Source organism: Quercus lobata, chromosome 4 (assembly GCF_001633185.2).
Source record: "Quercus lobata isolate SW786 chromosome 4, ValleyOak3.0 Primary Assembly, whole genome shotgun sequence".
Taxonomy (NCBI): domain Eukaryota; kingdom Viridiplantae; phylum Streptophyta; class Magnoliopsida; order Fagales; family Fagaceae; genus Quercus; species Quercus lobata.
Window position 1 is genome coordinate 58,490,093 of NC_044907.1, and position 5,313 is coordinate 58,495,405.

Sequence of the window (5,313 nt, forward strand, 5' to 3'; positions counted from 1 at the left end):
GGTTTGTTTGCTCTCTTAGCAGCTTGCAGCATGTAACAGTTTGGACAAATGTGTCCAGACTTTTCACAAAAATGACAAACTCATGCAGGCTTATCATGTGACTTGTCCTTAGAAAGGGTAGGCTACTTAGGTTTAGACTCTTTCAGTTCAACCCTAATCTTCCAAGGAGGTGTAACTTCTAAGGGTTTGACAACCTCACTCACAGGGGGTTCAGAAGAAGATGAAGGAACAAAGATAGTGGAATTGGGTGCAGACACATTGATACTTTCTACAAAACCTAACCCAGTTTTGTCATAAGGAGACTTTTGAACACTAAGCATATGGTCAAGTTTGGAACAAGCAGGCCTATTAGATTGTTCTCTAGCAACAGAAAGCTCATGTTCCAAATTCTTAACTTTAACAAGCAAAAGCATGTTCTCAGTCTTCACATTATTCAAAAGTTCAATAGCATCAAACAATTTAACAAGCAAATTTTTCTTATCAAGCTTAAGAGATGCAATTTTCTTCAAGCTTAATTCAACATTCATAGCATCCTTTGCAGCAACTTTGCAAAGTTTATTGTAGGCTTCTTGAAGATCTGTATTCTCAGAGAATTCCCCATCAGAAGGGTTCTCTTCAGCAGATACACTTTCATTAACTACAACAGTAGCAGTGAAAGTAATAAAGTTTCCATCCTCGTCACAACCAGACTCATCATCAGAAACTTCACCATTATTAAGGGCTACAGCCTTAGCCTTACCCTTAGACTTCAAGTAAGTAGGACATTCAAATTTCATGTGACCATACCCTTGACATCCAAAACACTGAGAACCCATAGAATTATTAGAAGATTGACCTACTTTTTCTCTAGGTTTATCAGTATTGTTAACCTTAGTGGGATCATTCTTCCTAAACTTTCTAGGTTCAACATTGTTCTTATCTCTTGCAATTCTGTTGTTGTTTCTAAGGAAATTTCTAAAGTTCTTGGCAAGGTAAGCAATCTCTATAGTATAGAACTCATCATCAAATCCACCAACATCAACATCATCAACTGACTTAAAAGCCACTGATTTGGATTTGCTAGTCTTAGGTAGGTCAAACTCATAAGATTGAAGAGATACTACAAGTTCATCAATAAGGATGGAGTCCACATCCTTGCTCTCAATGATGGTAGCCACCTTGGGTCTAAAATCCTCAGCCAAAGATCTAAGAATCTTCCTAACAATTTTAGGTTAATCATAGATTTCACCCAAGTTATATGCAGAATTAACAATATCATTAAGTTTAGTATAGAATTCATCAAAGGATTCATCATCAGACATCCTAATGCTTTCAAATTTAGAAGTTAATTGCTGCAATTTATTGATTTTAACAGCCTTTGTGCGTTCATGTACAGTTTGAAGGATATTCCAAGCAGTATGAGCAACCTCAATATTAGAGATTCTCTTAAATTCCTCCATAGAAACAGCGTTAAAGATAGCATTCATAGAATGTCTGTGTTTTATGATAGCAGGGGTCAAGGATCAGCTCAGAGGTCAAAAGATCAACAACAAGAGAGGAACCCGCTCTGGTACCACTTGTGAGCTTTTAGACCCCTTAAAAACACAATTGGATTAACCTAAGTAATTAGCCAAGTTATTACTTAGTCCAAATTCCAAATCTAGGTTATCACAATCAAACAATCATATCATGCATAGCAGCAAAAATATAAATAACACAAAGATAAAATAACCCAGTTTGAAGGATATTCCAAGCAATATGAGCAACCTCAATATTAGAGATTCTCTTAAATTCCTCCATAGAAACAGCGTTAAAGATAGCATTCATAGAATGTCTGTGTTTCATGACAGCAGGGGTCAAGGATCAGCTCAGAAGTCAAAAGATCAACAACAAGAGAGCAACCCGCTCTGATACCACTTGTGAGTTTTTAGACCCCTTAAAAACACAATTGGATTAACCTAAGTAATTAGCCAAGTTATTACTTAGTCCAAATTCCAAATCTAGGTTATCACAATCAAACAATCATATCATGCATAGCAGCAAAAATATAAATAACACAAAGATATGATGACCCAGGAAACCACACCAATAAAAACCTGGGGAGAATTTAACATAACTATCCTCAAGGTAAACCTAAATCCACTATGAAAGAATCGAAGTTTTACAATAGGACTTAGACCACTAACATCCTATTGCTACCCACCAATAGAAACTTACTGACACGACCATGTGTAAGTTTCGAGACCATGGACTCCTTCTTTCTTGGATTCTCCAGCAAGTACAAGCACACCCGCTTGTGTTTCTTTAAGTTCTTATGGCAACAACTGAATGATCATCAAGTTCTTGAACAAATCTCCTCTTGATAATCCTAAGCTTGTGTAAAGGAAAGCTCCTCACAGATCTCACAAGAGATTTACACAAATAACAATATGAGCAACATCTAAAATGTGGCTAGGGTTTGCCTTATATACCCAGGGCAAAAACATAAAAACCCTAAAACGTTTTAAATGAACTAAGGATAAGTTGGAATTCTGTAGAAAAATGCATCCTGCCCTAAGCTTCAATCGATCGAACCTAAGCTTCAATCGATCGAATCAGGCTAAAATGCATTCTTAATTCTGCATCAGCTTGAATCCAACTTTACATAAAAGACACAAGTTTGAGCAAGTCTAAACAAGACTAAGCAACTTGTTTTGATCATGGTTTACCAACAATATACATTAGAGTTCTAAATACATTAGTTCCTAAGTCTTTCGAACCTAACAAACTCTTTACCTATTTTTCATGTAGCTGCTAATTCACGAAACAGAGAGTACAATAAACTAACTATAACACTAAAACTTTTCTTGTTGCTTAGGTTTATGGAGGTAAGTTCAAATAGAAATTTGATCATCTAGATCTATATTTGAAATATGGAAAATTGACCGCTCTTAATAAGGATTTGAATTGTAAAACCCAATAAAAAAATGAAAAGGAGAAGGAAAATATAGTTTATCAACATATGGTATTATCGAGTGTGTTGAACCTCATAAACGTCGGAAGGATGTAAAAATCATGACTTAACCATAAATTACTTGTTGCATGTACTTTATCTGTATGACTACTATAAAGCATATATGGCATTAATTAGTGCATGTTCAACGGGTGTAGGTGCATCTAGTGTAGAAAAATATGCTATATCCCAACCTGATGTACCATCAACCATATAAAATCCAAAATTCAAATGCTTTGTCCTTTCAGTTAGAAACAAGTAGGATATAGTGTGGATTGAGACACATTGATAAGAATATCTACATTAACCCCTTAATGAAATCAATAATCCTCCGACGACATGCCAAGTATATCTCACTGGAAAATTCTATTTATCTAGAATTCAAGCATCTGGAACTTTGACTCAAACAGTTAACATGTTACACAATTACTCATGTACACTTACAAATGGGGTAGGTTACAATGCCATTGCTACCCTTATTTTGTCATGTGATCAATACATATTGCTTGTGCCTCAAGGATGCAACTCTACATAGTGGATAATATCAATATTATTAGTGACAGTTTAGTCCACAACTTAAAATAAATATAACAATCTCAAATTGTTAGCATAACAAATATTTCTTTGGCAAAAGGATAAATAATATAATTGCAATGCACAGGGTTATGCTTTTAGACAATGACTCATTGCAAAGCATATAAATTGTATCAAATTTTGTGTGGATCAAACCTTTAGTAGTAAAGAGTTGGAGATTTCGAGTTGCAACAGTCCTTATACTATCCTTGATTAAATATCTCCACCAAGTATACTTAATCTTTTGAAATTGTTGCTACATGTGGGTAAATTTACCGGGGAAACAAACTATTTGGTTAATTTGAACATTTCACCTCCATCATTGTTTGCTAGTTAATGATTTAATAAAGCTGGAGATGCCATTTTAGTTAATCCAAGGTTTATACTTGTATATAAAAAATAAAAAAAATAAAAAAAATGTCATCTTAGGATTGGCATGATGTTACACAAGTTATTGATACCTTTACTGCCAATGATTTGGAATTATACCTTGACATGGTAAATGAAGATATCTCAACACTGGAAGATTTTTAATTCTGATACCCCAGCCAATGAAGATTCCACTTAGGCCATAAGCACAGGCCTAGACCTCCTGAATCAAATTTTGCAGAGACAATACTACTACAACAATATATGGGTACAAATCAAATTTGTCATAAAGCATTTGAAAAAATGCTGTGAAATAAATCAATTGATAAAAGAAAAGGTAGAACACACCAGAACCAGCATTTGAGATAATGCAAAAAAGATATGGGAACTTTGAGATGAAAATGTATTCAAATTGTTCAAAATAAACAATCAATAAAATAATATTTGTCACATGAAAAAGACTTAAAACAGCACAGAGTACTGATTAATGACGTAAAAAATTTTATCAAATTACACATAAGCAAAAACTTTATTATATGGTTACAAATAAATAAATATTTCACACAATGCATTAGGGGAAGACACTGAACAAGCCTATAATTTCTTCAGTTTTTCTATTTATTGAAGGAGTCTTATCTCTAATGAGTCATGAAGCACTATAAAAGGTCTTGAATTGAATTTTTTTTTGGAGAGAATACCACAACAATAGAGGAAAAAGTAAAACATACAAGAACCAGTATTTGAGATAATGCAGAAAAAATAAGTGAACTTTGAGATGTAAACCTATTCAAATTGTAAAAATTGAAATTTATAAAATAATTATTTGTCACATAAAAAAGACTTAAAACAACACATACAGTACCAATTAATGATGTAAAAAGGCTTACCAAACTGCACGTAAGCAAAAACAATTTTGATATGGTTACACGTAAGAAAATATGCCTTCACACAATGCATTGGGCGAAGAGACACTGAACAAGCTCAATGAAATATTTTCAGAATTATGTTTTGGTTAAAGCAGCCAAATGAGTCATGAAGCACTAGATGAAAGCTCTTTAAAAGAAATAAAAATTTGGAGAGACTATTATATACTAAAATGAAAGGCTTTGCATTTATAAAGGAGCAAAATGGTCTCCATATCCAAAGAATTCTCTGATTAACATTATCCGCTATTCTGTGCTTCCTCAATATTTCCTCTGGTTTGGAAGCTATTATCGCTATTGTAAGGTTGAATTTATTCAACCATCTAATTGGCTTTATTCCGTGCCAAATTTGCTTGTAATTCAGCATTTAGTAACCCTGTATTTAGGTGGGTTTGATGTAAGGGTAGTGAGTGAGATAGAGTGAAGATTGCTCAAGAGTGTGCAAGAAAACAGAGACTCGCAGCTGGGCCTCGCGGG